Genomic DNA, 16,366 nt, shown 5'->3' on the forward strand with positions numbered 1-16,366 from the left:
GCTGGCTGAAATAAGAAGATTATGTGAAGACTACAAAAAGAAAGAGAACAACAACAAAATACAGTATCCCTTCAATTTCGCAGTTTCATAGCAATTCTCGCCGGAAAAATCCAAACTTTCACCTCAAAACTTCTGTATACTCTTCTCAATTTCACACTTCCAGGTGAGCAAGATAAACGGTGTTCTTATCCATGTTGCAAGTGTATCTGAACTTATGAAGGATGGAAAACATAGTTGGTGCGATGTTGTCGGACACTATTTTTCTATAAAAAAACCAAGCATGTAACACCATCTAGTTTCTATTGATTGGTTGAAGAGTGGGAAAGATTAGAAGCTAGCTGGAATAATGGGCTCTGTTTGATGTTGTTTGAGCTGCGATGATGTAGAAGATTATGTGGACCCAAATAGTCCTGCGTATAGGAATGGCATGTGTCTCAGTTGCTTGGTACAAAATCTTTTGAATGCGTGTGCATCAATATTCCGAAGAGGCGAAGCACTTTCAATTTCTTCATGTCTTCAAAGAACAACATCCATGACATCTGCAACCTCACTTGATAATTCTATATCGGACATGTACCGTTCTCCTCCAAGGCCCTTACCATATGATGCAGAGCCTCTAAACTCAGCAGACAAATGGAATGAATATGCCCGAGAAGATGAATTGAAGATATACCGTTCTAAGTCTGCATTAAGAACTTTCATCAGCAAAATACACACCTGGAGTTGGGCCTGTTTACACGTCATCATCAGAAGAAGAGGATATCTATCCAACTTGCCTTGAAGAATACACTAAAGAGAATCCCAAGATAATGACAAAATGCTCTCATCATTTTCACCTTAGTTGCATCTATGAGTGGATGGAGAGAAGTGACAACTGTCCAGTTTGTGGAAAGGAAATGGAATTCGATGAGGCAATATACTCTTGATAATCTGGAGGCGGATAAAGGCAACATCTGAAGATAGTAGTCAGGCTGCAGTGAAAAGAAAAATCACTAAGAATCAGAGAGAATTTGAATTTGAAGTCAGTGTTCTAGGAATAATTCAACACAAAAAATAAGGTGTATCCCGTGCTTGGGATGGATCTACTGATCTGGAAACTGTTAACACGCAGCAAGTTCATTCAAGCACTTCTGAAAATGCCATGAATTTGTCTTCGGATGTTCATGGTTTTCCCGAAGCTTCGGTATCAGATACTGAGATCAAGCCAAATGATTTACCTTCTCATAATGGTTTTGAACATGTCCATGCTGCAGACCTCAAACCTGCAGATTTTGGTTTCCAAACAAGAAAAATAAATTGTACATCAGTTCAATAATAATATTAAACCAGATCATGTAACAATGGTAGCAGTTTTAATAGCTTGTATTCATTCTGGTCTTGTAGCACAAGGACAATTGCTATTCAGAAAAATGATAGAAGTCTATGCAAATAAATCCAAGGATTGAGCGTTATTTCTATATGGTCCATTTCTTTGGAAGGGCTGGTCTTATTGACAAAGTAAAGGAGTTTGGAAGTGTTTAGTAATATCATACAGGATTATATATGTGCGGTTACCGTCATACTAAGACCCACCAAAGTCATTTCAAAACGGTTAAATTCCTGAACTGACCATTGTGCTTACAGGTCTTAGTTAAAACTCGAAAGTGACACAAACCACACATCAATCTGCCAAGTAATGCATCAGGAACCTAGCAGTTTGATCCGTCACCCCTGATCCATGAACCTCCTACAATGCAAAAGTCGCATTTGGACTACTTCAGGTCAGCATGTCAAACCTGTTTCAAATTCAAGGACAAATACATGGGTCAACAGAAAATAGAATTGCCGACATATTTGATGATCTTGTAGCAGCATACCACTGATCTACACTGCTATCCTGCCAGAAGTTAGCCCCTGCAATTCAAAAACCAACTCAGTTCAGCTCATGTCAAGATGAAATTTGCAACAAACTTCGCCTTGCTTATGTATTTGGTCTGTTGTCAGAGTGCTATTTGCAGCTGGAAAATACCAAAGATTTATCACCAATAGCACAACCTGATCATACAAATGGCAATATAAGGTTTGCTCATTATTACAAGGTTGTCGAGCAAGAATGTAAAAATGTTTCCTTTATCAATAACCTGAACTTCAAAAATATAGCTGGGTTGCATGGATTGAACTTTGAGTGCTTTAGTGATGAAGTTTATGCATGCATTGAGGAAAGTAACTTGTCTGCATTGTCGAAAATGATACAAGCTTTTGTCGATATGTATGGTCATTCATTGCCTGAGGGTTTTATGTCATGGCAGGATGCCTACAAGTATTACATCCTGAGTTCGCTGAGTGCTTTGGAGGCTAAAGCAACAACTGACTTTAGTAGTAGAACTCCTGAATGCATTCAATTTTTTTTTAAGTAAGCTTGAGTAGAGCTATGATTCTTGCCGAAAGTATATTAGACTTTTGAGCCATTCTGTTGCTTTGACGATCATGAAGCAGTACCTCACTGTAATTGTGCCTCTCCATAGTTCATATAGATTCCTACCTGATAATTCAATTTGGCGAGAGTGCCTCATTGTTCTTTTAAACTTTTGGATGGGATTAATAGATGATATGAAGGAATTTTCATTGGAGGAAAATTCAGGAGATGACATATACATGGCCATACGTTTGGTGCTTGGATCATCCGCTTATGCTAGGTCGACAACGTTTTTCCTACTATGTCGCTGTTTTTATGCAGGTGTTTTTTTGAGCTTATTTGTTGAAGTTAGAATATGGCAATGACAGGGCTGCAATATGAGTATTGCATCATGCTATTGTTGATGTGTTGTTTATAACCGTATGCGAGTTACCGTACAAGTTTTAGCAACAAATAGCATTCGGTTCCTTCATAGCCATTTACGGTAGAAGACAAGAAGACCATGTATGGGCCAAGTAAAGACTTCACCATTGGCAGCGGAATATCAGCTGCTCCGTTGACAACCAATGATTCCACTTGTGAAAGCTTTTCATGTTCGTGTGTCAGTATATACTGAATGGTCTGCTTGTGGTGCCTAGAAATATTGACCCCTTGCTCTTCAAGCTTCCGCAATGATTCTGATGAAAGCTCCCTGTCAAATTTCCTAAGAGGATGTTGGTGCGGTCAAACTTGGTTGTCTATAGATTTGAAATAATTCAACATGAACAAAGATATTTCACACCAGCCTCTTCGCAGACAAACCTCAAATAAAGCTCACATTATACAAGTCAAGCTTGCACTAGTGTATGAAGCATCGGGAACCAACTATATGACGCTGAAGTTATTGCTAAAGCGTTTCTGCAGTTTTCTATTTCTCTATCGATCATCTGCCCAAAACAACTTCCCAAAGTTAAAGCCGTTTACAATGCAGGAAAATAAAATAATAGAGTTCTTGATCCACCAGTTGATGCTAAAACCACTCATTTCCTTGTTTTAATATCAGAAGGTTTCAGGGAAGCCCGTGGTGCCTTGAGTTGTTTTGGAGCAAACTTGCCTTCAAATCAAAGTCCTTCATCAGCTTCTTTGCAAGGTGCTGGTGCTGCTGCTATAATCTGTAGCGGGGTATTCGTTACCATTAGATATATTGACTAAATCCAAGGTAAATCATACAAGTCAAGTCGCCACCGCACTTCTATTTATCCAGAGGAATGGTTAGAAAGCGAACAAAAACTTAATAGTTTTAACAAAAACTAGTAAAAGAAACAGAGATCTGGGTAACGGGGTTGGTTATGCAATGGGAAGGTGTTAGCACCCAAAACATCCTAGGTACTCCTAGGGAGCCCTTTTCATACTTGTTGCAAAGGTTGTTGTTTTGTGAAAATTTTGTTTGTGCAAACATGATTGAAGAGATGAGAAGAGAATATATAAGTTATTTACATTTTGTGTTTGGATGGATAAACCCATTGCCTACGCACCATCTTATAAAAAGATTAGGATCAAAACCTCGTAGTTCGGGGTAAAAATCTCAAAACAAATGGGTGAATTGATTGGTCCAAAAGCCTTAAGGTATTTTGTTATCAAAGGGAGAAAACTCAACCAGACCACAAATCCACCATGTGAGGATAGCTTCAACATGCTAGTGAGGGGTTAACCCTATAATAAGCATGGAAGACTCATTGTCCATCACTAAGGATATAAGTGAGTATTACATCTACCACAAAGATAACTCAAACCTAATAGCTAAAGGTTATGGAAAATTTGATTAAGAAGTGGCCATTGGAACCACAAGAAGAAATTTGAATGGGTTATATTTACCAATTGGAAGTATATACAAAAATGGTCAAAGTTGACTTAAAGATTCAATTCAAAATAAGTGTTATGAAAAGAAAGTTTGAAAGTCAAAAGCATAAGGCTTAGGTTTCTAATGTTTGAAAACAATAGTTAAATGTTTGCACAACAAGGTTTTGGCTTGGGTTGGAGTGGAGAGATGAAGAAAAAGGGGCTAAGTCCTAAATAAAACAAAAAGGTGAGGGAAGAAGAAACAAAACCACAATGGAGTTCCTCTCTTGAGATCATATTGATGATCCAAGTAGCTCCCATCCTTTGGAATAAGCAACCACAAAGTATAAGCAATCAAACAAGTCTCATAAGAGATCCTCAATGTATCTTGTATCTTCCACTTGGATGGACATGGTAATGGTCCTCCAATTAAGCTCATAGAATCCCTAGCACAAAAGCACACACATCAAAAGTTCCATGAAGTAAAACAAGAATGGACAAGAGTGAGTTTAGAGATTTGATCCTTCTAATCCATCTTCATCATTGAGATCACTTTACTTCCAATTTTGCATAAGGAAAGTCCTAGAATCTAAGTCCAATTCTCCATTTCTTTGCATAGGGAAAGTCCTAGAAACTAAGTCCATTTCTTTGCATTTGGTTCACAACAATCAAAAACAAAACACAAGCACAATAATATATACACAATTATATGCTCAAGTAAGCAAAAGACAAATGGCATTAACATAAACATGTGCTCAAGTGAGCAAAGAGAAAAAAAAATGGATAATATGTGCAAGAATAATAAATTGCATAAAGTAAATGTTAATTGTCAATAGTTAGTGTTAGTAGTTAGTGTGCCATAAGGCAAATTTAGCGCTATGTTAAGCAATCGTAATTGGACTTATGTAGAAGTCACAACTATCTGAGGCCGGTCAATAATAATGTAGGCAACAAACACAAGTTAGGAGTCTTGATTAGTGAACCAAGTCCCAACAACTTGCCATGCCAAAAAGAAGAAGAGAAATGATCTTGTATTGGTTTAAGCCTTTTGCATGATTTAAAAGACAACCTATCCTTAATGCAAAGCCACTCACTTGATCAATTGATCAAGATGAATTAGATTTGAATCAAGGAAGGTTAAATCTCCCTAATCAATGCCAACTTATCAACCTTTAATTCAATGATCAAAAGAAAAGAAGTAGAAGAAGAAGGAGAAGATGGATAAGAGAAATGGAAATGACAAAATTAAAGTGCATTAAATGAAATACAATGTACCAATCCTCATATGTTGACCAATAACATTGAAAGTCAAGGTCAAACAATCAAAAACAGAAGTGAGATGAAGATTGGATGTCAAGAAATGAATAAACTATTTTTGGCATTTTTTAATGTTTAAAATAAACTTGAATTAAAAAAAAATGGAAAGGTCAAACTTCAAAATTACTTCAAATCAACCTTGGAAGGTCCAAGTAATTTATCCTAAGTTCAACAAGGTCAAACAAAGTTTAACAAAAAATTTCATCATTTTTAAAAGTCAGAGACTATTTTTAATCAATTAAAAATGAATAAAAATAACCTAATTGAACTAAAATCTCAAATAAATCTCAAATCAATTCAAAAATTGATGAGAATATTTTTCATAGATCCATCATCATTCAAATAGGTTAGGAAAATATTTTTGTATTTTTTGACCATCAAAAACCATTTAAAATGAAAATAAAAATAACCAGAAAAGAGAAAATTCACAAAAAATATCAAATGATGAAATAAAAAATATTAAAAATCAAAAATAGAAACTAGAAATTATTTGGGAAGTAATGCAATTGGTCCCATAATTTTTGGATAAAAAATGAAAGAGATATTGATTTTTGAAAATAATTGGAATTAAAGAAAATAGAAATCAGAAAATAAAAATGCAAAAAAACGTGGAGCGTTAGATCTGAGCTCATTAATTGAGCTGGCAGATCACACGCTCCTAAGGCGCGCGCCTATGGTGATCCTCAGTCAATGCGCTCACATGGAAAACAAATGAAAGTCATAACAAGCAACACTCCTAATTGCATATGGAAATTAGATCACACGACCAGGATTCAAACTGGAGAGGATGAAGCCACCGGAGCCACCGTCTTCTCCGGTGAGCTTGCAGATTCCGGCCAAATTGCAGAAACTCAAAAGGCAACCAAATCGTGCGATCTAAACATCATTAGAAAGCTGGGATGATGTACATCATCCCTGTACCATCCATTTTCCCTCTAGATCTCCATAGTGTGAGAAATCAGAGATGGAAAAATCTGGTGTTCATCATGAACTCAATGAATTTCAAAAATTAAAAGCATAAACATGATGCCTCTATTGAGAGGACTTCAATCAACACAAAATCTTAGCCAATAGGTCCATGGATTAGGAGAATCGAAGAAAATACCAGTTGGAGTGTATGCTTGAATTCTGGTAGCTTGAGCTTGATGCCTTGCTTGTTTTACCAAAACAGAAGTTCAATGAGATGTATGGTGAAGGTCTAGAAGAATTAGATCTAAGAATACAACCAGATGAAGCTGTATTCTAGATCTGAAAATTTTGAGAGAAATGCAATTGCTTCTTTAGTGATGGTTAGGGAGAGGATTCTGTAGCATTTCAGGTTAAATTCGGGTGTCCTATGGAAGCTCACATGCCATATATTTATAGCCAATATCATGCTGAAAGTGTGATTTCAAACTTGCATGAATGAAAGGGGCCTCCATGCATGGGCCTGTACAGGCGCATGGAGGGCCCAATTCTACATGGATTGGCAAGCTGAGATCATGAATGAATGAAATGGACGTGCAATTTTGATGCAATCAGCTCATGCGTGGTAATTGAATCAAGTTTCCAAAAAATGCACTTAAAGTTCTCCTCTTCGAAAATGATATTTGCCAAATCCAAAAGTAGCCATGTGAGTAATGGTTGGAAAGGTCTTAATGTAAGGAACAATTGTTATGTTGGTAAAAAATCCATTTGGAATGGGGAAATTTAGGAAATTTGAGTTTAAAGTGTGATGTGCAAGATATGTCAAGGCAAGGTTTCTAAAATTGGCCAACTTTCAAGCCTTTCATGTTTGGTGATGCAAGCCTCAAATGAAAAAACCTCCATAATCAAAGTTGTATATATTTTCAAGACACTAAAAATGGACTTAAATTTTACATCATTTGGATTTTTGATGAAAGAGTTATGGGCACTTGAAGTTGGACTTTTTTGACTTTTAATGCCTTTGGTCATAAAGGACCTATAATGTCTTGCATTATCACATGTGTTTCCTTTGAGATTTTGAAATTTTGTTCAACATAACATTTGAAGTAGACATCTTAAGATTTCCAATGAATTTGATCCCACCTCAAAATCATAAAAAATGAGTGAGTTATGTCCTTGGGAAGTTGACCCAAAATTAGGGTTTCAATCAAAATGACCTATAATGTATTGGAATGACAGATGGCCGTCCAAGCTTCAAGTCAATTTTTGATGAACATGAAAGTTGTTCATATTGTTCTTAAGAACACGTTTGCTTTTGGAACCATCTCCATTTGACCAACACATAAAACGTTAGGTCTCAGTGCATTTCAAAATAGTTTGATGAATTGACTAATCAACTTCTCAAGTCCACAACCCCTATCTTGATGAATGGATGATTGAGGACACTCAAATAAGTTCAAATATGCATGAAATGAAGAGTTAAAGAACTTCCCTTGATTATATTTGACCAAGGGCTGAGGTTGCTTCAGGAGCAAGGCATTGTTGTACACAGATGAATTAGGATTTCTCTGAAGAACAAGACCTCAAACCCTTTGACTTGCCTTGATCAAAATGATGCATTGAGGTACTAGGGAGGAACATTTGATTTATGAGAGCTTTGGGGACCATTACCATGCTTGCTATCATCTCCTCTTGACCATGTCTTTGTACCAATGATCCCCTAGAAGCTTTGGACCTTGTGATTGCTCAAGCTACAAACAAAAGATGTTAGTGACATATTTTGTGCTTTTGGTTAGTAAATAAAATGAGAAAAGAAATGATATACAATTCAAGCATGCTTGGTGATCTCAAACCACTCACAAGAGGTCCTTCTAAAAGGTAAGGGGAACCAAGATGCTTATGATCCTTGAGGCAATGCAAATGCAATGTTATGATGCCATGAGGGATCTTAGGGACAAAATTGGGGTCTTACAGATGCCCCTATTTAAGGTCATTCTAACCGGAGAAGTGAAGGTTAAAATCTTCGTCTTGACGGGGTAGAATGGGCTTAAATAATAACAAAGAGACGAATTTTGGTCCCTAAGAGACCTCATGATGCAGATGTATGCATGCAAATAGTACAAACTTTGTGGGGATATGTGTCCATAAAGGAGAAGAGAAATCTGGAGAAATCGACAATCCATAGGAGTAATACACTCACTATGGAGATAGAGACTGTGGGGGGAGTAAATGGTGAAAACGCGTGAGCAGGTCACGACCCAAAACTTGGGGAACAGGATTCCAAAGGGAGTAAATCCAATGGAAAGACTCGAGCTGACTCGAAGGTGCATGTGTTAGGGAAAATGCCAACACAACAACATTATCCACAATGGATACTTCGGATAAAAATCCGGGCTCAGGTGAGGATAATCCACTAAGGGACCTCACTTGGGAAGCAACGGGATGAGGTATTATCGGTTACTGGGTAATAAGCTCAAAGAGACGTGTGATCTAAACAATGGTATAAAGGTGAGAGAACAACATGCTCGGGAGGAATGAATATCTAAGACCGGTATAAGGGTGAGAGATATCAATCAACCAAATCATCTGAGGAAGACCCAGAAAGGTAAATCTCAACTCAGGAAAATCTGACTCCACAGGGGACAAAAAGTCATAATAGGGAGCAGAAGGAAGGAACACCAGGGATGCCGGTTACTGGGCATATAATAGGTGACCAACCAAGGCGTGAATTGGGGAATATTTCCAAAACACTCATCATCCAAACGAGGGCTGAAAGCAAACTCGATTAAGGGATGGACATTCGATTCCAAAATAGGGATACGAATCTTACTCAACTGGGGAAGAACAAAAGCTTCGACCAAAGAGTGCATGAGATATATTATCTATCACCGTCAGAACGTAGATAATATACTCGCATGGAAAATTATCCACAACCGATTACTGGGTTATGTAAGACCCCAATTTTGTCCCTAAGATCCCTCATGGCATCATGTCATACCATATCATTGCCTCAAGGATCTTTGTACACCTTTGCTTGCCTCCTTGTGGGTGGGTTATCTTGTGAGTGTGGTTCTTGACCACCAAGCATGTTTTGCATTTGTGTATCATTGCTTTTCATCTGTCTATTAACCAAAAGTACAAAAATATTGTCATCTAACCATGTTACTTGCAGATGAAGCCAATTAGGTCAAATCAGTCAAACCAGCCATTGAGCAGTGGATGGTGGCCATTCTTGAAGAATTGGGCACCATGATCATTCATCAAGAGTTCATATGAGTTGTGACATCATTTTGGATCAAGATATCAAGTGGTAGGGGCTTGGAATTCATCAGAACATGGTTCAGTCAGCCAAAACCCTAGCAAAGTCAACTGAAGTCAACCTTGGTCAATTGTGCATTTAATCAGTGATTTGATGGTGGGATTTGGTTTGAGAGGTCTCATTCATGTCCATATAAGTCTCATATAACATGTCAAACATCCACAGTGAAGAATTTGAAGTCAAACAAGAAATTTCCAAAAATAGAAAGTTGACCTGTAATTGGAATTTGCCAAAAATGGAAACTTCTTCTCCTCAAATTTACATAATCATACAAGCTTCAAATGAATTTTTGTCCAACATGAAAGTTGAAGATCTTGTTCTCCCATTTCCAAAAAGTCCAAGAACACTCATTTCTCATGTGTGGTTGGCAAGTTATGATCAAATCATTCTCAAACATTTTTGAACTTCAAAGTGGCATATCTTCCAAACCATTTGGCCAAATTGAGTGAGGTTTTTTGCTACAAGTCATATTTGATGTGCTCTATCCAAATCCTTCATCACAATCCACCAAAAACCTCTCAATCAAAATGGCCTTTTTCCAAGTGACTTGAATTAAAATGAGTGAGGTGAAAAAATGAGTTTTCAAATTAAGCCTTTCCAATGCTTGCTACCAATTGCAATTGTTCTGAAAACACATTTAGAGGTTGCTCAAGGCCCATTTTCGCAGCTGTAGCCATGCCCATGCAATTTTGAGTGAAATCCACAAATTAACCAAAAACACTTCATTTTGAGCTAATCCAATTACCACTCAATTAACCAAAACTTAGCAGCTTAAACACAGTATATATTTGCACATTTTCTGCTGAAAAGCCCTAGCACACTTTCACCAAAACAGATCAAAAATTCCTTTGCTCTCAAAACACTGATTTCTTCATCTGAACTTTTTTCTAAAAAATCTTCAAAGAGCTCGTGTTTTTGAGTTTTGTTTCATCATTCACCATTATCTTGGAAGCAGTTGCAAGCCTCATTTCATCACTGTAAGCCAAAGAGCTACCATTGTTCTATTGAAGCATTTCCATGGCAGCTTGTGATTAGAGGAAAATGGAGCTTTGTTGAGCTAGAACCCTTCTTCCATTCATCATCTGGGACCTCATTGGACTGCTGTTTCAGCTCAACACAACCAAAGAATCATCAAATCATCACTGTACTTCAAATTTGGTAAGATTTCGAATCTCTTTGTTTCCAAAATCATGCTATGCCTTATGTAGGTCTTTCCATGCTGATTACATTAAGCTTTGAATCGTACAAAATGGTCGAGTATTGTAGAAGTTATGTTGAAATGAAATTTGATGTTTGAATGTGTTTCTGCTCGATTCATCCTTGTTAGCATGATTTAGTGAAAATGGATGTTGTAATGTTGATGTACACTGCAAGATGAACACATTGATATATTGCTTTTTGATTTTGGCTACCATTTGTTCTTGCTGGAAATTTTCATGGAAGAACACATTGAAGATGCATAAACCCTAATTGCCAAACCCAGAAACGCGTTTTGCTCGCTGGAATTTTGTTTTGCATGCTTCTTCACTATTTTATCGCCATGCACGAATCATCGCTTGCCACCTCCTTAAGTGAAACGCAGAGTTTCACTTAAGGGACCAAGTTATTACCAAAATGCCACTGCCGGATTTCATTTTAATTAAATCATTTTATTTTACAATTTTTATTTCATTTTAATCATCAATCTTCCAAAAATCATAAGTCCTTCATTTTTAATCCAATTTTGGTGGGATTTTTTTTGGAATGCTCCTCATGACCTCTAGTTTTTTATGATAACTTTTCCAGATTTTTTGCACGTGTGTATTTTAAAATGTGCTAGGGTTTGTTCATGTTGTCCATTTTATGTATGCCTTGCCAAATTGATTGTGAAATGATGATGCATTATCCAATGCTTCCCAAATTTTTTGTGCTTAAACTAGACATGTTCATGGTGATTTTGGTGTAGAGTTTGTGAATTTATCATTGCTGGTTATTGAGATATGATTTTTTGAATAGGGGTGTGACAATTTGTGTCACACCATTCATGTCCAACTTCATGATTTTTATTACCATGCTTATTGAACTCACATTGGTTTGAATTTTTGCATGCATGTACTTATGGATGTCTAGTTTACATGTGATTGTTTCTGGAATTATTGATGGCATTTCCTATTTGTTTGGGATTTTCTCCCCTGTTTGGTCATTTGTTGACTTTTTGTGACACATGTTTGTATATGATTTGTGAAATCCTCATGCATTATTGGATGGACTTGAAATTTGACATGTGATTTGTAGACATCTTAAAGTTTGTCATGGTTTTGATCCCATTCATTTCTCATATGTTGCCACTGTTTTATGATTTATTGAAGTTGGTGCATGTTTGGTCGACTTCTTTGAGCATGCTTGAACTTGCCTTTCCCTTTCTGATTTTCATTGACCTACTTCCCTTGATCCAAATGAGCTGAAATTTGGTATGCTTATCATGTTATGGATGATGTTTGATCATGAATTATTTGATAATTTATTGAAATGTTTGAGATTGGTTTTGAGCTAAATCATTCTGTTGACTTCTTTGAACTTCTATATGCCATGCTTTGACCTGATTTGCTTATGAAATGATGATGATGATTGATATGAACATGAAACCAATTGAGTTTGTTTCTTGATTGTTTGAACTTGATTTTGGACACTTGTCACTTGCTGTTTTGATTTTCTTATCTCTTTTTGACCCTAGGCTTGTCCTAGTGGTCATGTTGCTCATGTTTAAGTTTGTTGTTTCAGGTTAAGCAACAAATGCTTCAAAGAGATCATTACAAATTGAATGAGCTTGATTGATTATCATGAACTAACTTGTTTGTTTTGTAGGTTGCTTGGCTCACATGCTTTGAGCTTTGTGCATTGCACATTTAACTGATTGTGTTGACTGTTGATCTCTATCTCATTTTGATTTAACTTTGAATTGTATACTGATGTTGTCTGACTGGTTTCAGGTACCTTTAGTTGCTTATAGTTCTTTAAGAACTTGCTTTGCTTTGCTTAATAGCAATTTGCATTGAGGTATAACTTCTTATCTTCATGTAGTCTGGAAGACCTGGCCTGTTACTTGGCCAGGCAACTGTCTGAAGTCCTCCTTAAGAGGCAATGCTTGTGTGTGTTTACATTTGTCCCAAGCAGGAAAAGTCCTTTGAATAAGGCAATTGGTAGAAAAAAGAGATATGTAGCCTATCTCCTACTATTTTGTGAGTCACTCACCTTGCTCACACCACATGTGTTGATGCATAGTGAGTAAAAACCCAAGATCTATCGAGTCAATAATCTGTGGAGAGAGTTCCTACTTTCTGAACTCCCACACCTTCTGATATTCAAATGCTCTCCCTGGCCAGGGATAAGAGCAATGAGGCACACCCCTCATATCTTTTCATCTGCTTCACCTTAGCCCCTCAATGGCAAGGTTAAGAGCATCATTAACCCTATTCCAGTTGGCTTCAATGCCTAACTCTTTGTGTGAGCCTGATTGTTTGGTTATAGTGTGTGCTGAATGACTTTAATTGATTGATTGCTTACCTCATATACACATGTCTGCTTGCATGCTTTATGCATTTATCATCATTAATTGCTCATTAGTGCATGATCATTTCATTTGTCTTTGTGACATATCTTTGTTGTTTGCCCATTGAGGACAATTGTAAGACCATTCATTGGCCATTGTTCCTATGATATGGAAGTGAGTATAAGACCATTTCATTGGCCACTCGTCTTCTCTTTGCTTGATGCATTTGCATTTGTTGTATGTGAGGATGCAATTGTAAGTCCCTGCAAGTTGGCCTTTGCTTTCCTATGATCATATGTTGGATATTGGTATAAGCCCAGACAGATTGGCATCCGGTATCCAAGTTTCGTTTTGTTTTAGGAGATTGGAATAAGTCCATCTATTGGCTTCCGATATCCTTGTTTCTTTGTTTAGGAGATTGGTGTAAATCCATCTATTGGTATCCGGTATCCGCTTTTGTTTGTGAGATTGGAGTAAGACCATCGAGTGGCATCCGGTATCATTTGTTTGCTTATTTTGTTATTGCTTATTGCTTATTCCAAAGGACGCACTTGAGTCATCTTCTATATGATTTCAAGAGGTGAACCTTCTAGGAAGTTTTACACTCCATCTTCATCCATTCATCCCATTTTGTCCTAGACCTTTTCACACATTACTTTCAAAACTTGAGATAGATATTGTGCAAACATCTTCATGCTTTCAAATTAAAAACCTGGACCCCAAGTCCTTGACTTTTTCAAACTCCATTTCATAATACTTCTTTTGAATCAATCTTAATCCTATTTTGACCCTACTTTCATGAATACTCATAATCAATTAACTTCACCCATTCAATTGTTTTGTGGCTTTGTCCATTCTTGCTAAGTTTTCACACATTAGCCATAGGTTTCAATTATCATTGTGGTTGATGTAAATCTTACCCTATCCTTAGTGAGTCGACTATAAGACTTCCGTGCTGAAAACAGGGTTAACCCCTCTAGTACGTCGAAGCTATCCTCGCATGGTGGATGTTGGTCTTGGTTGAGTTTTCTCCCATTGATAATGAAAAGCCTTAGGGCTTGTGTTTAAAATTGAATCCACTAACCTTTGGAAATCTTTTAGCCGAACTACGGCGTTTTGACCCTTACCTTTGATGGAAGGTACGTAGGCAACGGGTTCATCTGTTCGAACACAAAAATAATAAAAATTGTATATTCTTTTCTCATCATCACAATCATGTTTGCACAATAAATATTTCATAACAAATAACAATTTTCAAACTACAAGTGTGAAAAGGGCTCCCTAGGAGTACCTAGGACGTAGTGGGTGCCTAATGTAACACCCTTCTAAATACCCCAATAATTATTTTAAATATCAAAATACAACATCAGAGTAATTATGCCCTTCAAGGGTGTCACACAAAATATTCACACCGTTCAACAATAAAGAGGTCATGCTCTTTTATTAATTTAAAACTTAAACAATTGCATAAAACACAGCGGATATAGTTTCATCAATCATGTAAAACATTACATGGAAAATGGTTCTCAACCAATAATAAAACATTCAAAACAAGTTAGGACAACCCATCCCGATGTTACATCTATCAGAGCACGACCCACTACGGAGACTACACTAGACTCCAATAATTAGCTTCTACTCAACTCACTGCTTGTTACCTGAAAAAGAGTTGTAAGGGTGAGTTCCTCAATCAATATAACGAGCATTATACAACATTATGTAATGTTAAGTAAATAACGCATCAAATCACCCTAACCAGACCACATACTCAGTAACAGCAGTATCACCTCAAACATCATACTTAACAATAACATATAGCATATGTATAATCTCAAACCATACTCAATGACCACACAACAATACCAACACAAACACACGTGTAATATTGGAATACATCCATTCATATTACACGCCAGACATATATTATGCAATGAGACTCCATGCATGCGGTACCGACTATTTGTGAACATATAGTTCAACCTCACCGTCCAAACCCAGGCACGGCTACCAAGCTCACTAGTCCCACTCATTTGAGACATAGTGACTCACTCACTAATTCCTCACCATGGGAATTAGCTACCACCCCAAATGGGCCATGAGATGCACGCTAATCACCTAGCATGCAAACAATCAACAACAGTCCAATAATGACTAACTCACTAATTCCTCACCATGGGAATTAGCTACCACCCCAAATGGGCCACAATGTGCAAGCTAATCACCTAGCAAATGCAACATCAACAACAATTCAAGAATAGACACATGCCCACACTCTAAGCAACAATACAGTCTATTCATAATGCCTACATAACTGATACATTCACAGCATCATACATAGCATCACACATCATTAACACATTTTATCACAACAGCATATCATGTCATGCCACAAAATCAAACACAGTATTAGCACCCTCTACTAATACCTATGCTACTCAAAACAATGGGAAATGATCCCTACTACATCATGCATCAGCTAAGTCACCTCACTCAGCCTAAACAGCCAAAACTGCACAACAACAGTTCAGAAAAATCATCAATTCTGCCCATACGCGTATTGCCCATGCCATACGCGTATTGCCCACACCTGACCAAAGTCCATACGCGTAACGCCCATGCCCATACGCGTATGCTACGCGTATCACATTCCCATACGCGTACCACCAGAGACCAAAACACGTTCAAGACCTCATCTCTTTCACTCATACGCGTATGACATACACCATACGCGTACCACATCCAGGGATATGCGTATCACACGCGTATGGCGCGTACCAGCGCCAAAACTCCCACTTCCAAGCCATTCCATACGCGTATTGCCTAGTGCCATACGCGTACCAGCCCATCTCATACGCGTATTGCCTAGTGCCATACGCGTATGACCAGAGACCACAATTCCAGGTCTGTCATGGTTTCTCTGCTACGAATTCTCAGATCTACACTTCCACAATCCAATTTTTCATACACTTTCGTTCGTTTTATCAATTACAACTCAGATACATTCAACTTCTCAAATCGTTAACCTTACTACATCTAATTCCTACGAATTTCATCGATTATCATTCAATTTCGTTCATCCCAA

The 16,366-nt window shown here is 37.4% G+C and overlaps 1 pseudogene; it reads left to right on the forward strand.

The window, feature by feature from the left end:
* Positions 1–346: 346 nt before the first annotated feature.
* On the forward strand, positions 347–926 carry LOC127128860 (E3 ubiquitin-protein ligase At3g02290-like; annotated as a pseudogene).
* The last annotated feature ends 15,440 nt before the right edge of the window (positions 927–16,366 follow it).

Source organism: Lathyrus oleraceus, chromosome 3 (assembly GCF_024323335.1).
Source record: "Lathyrus oleraceus cultivar Zhongwan6 chromosome 3, CAAS_Psat_ZW6_1.0, whole genome shotgun sequence".
Classification (NCBI taxonomy): Eukaryota; Viridiplantae; Streptophyta; class Magnoliopsida; order Fabales; family Fabaceae; genus Lathyrus; species Lathyrus oleraceus.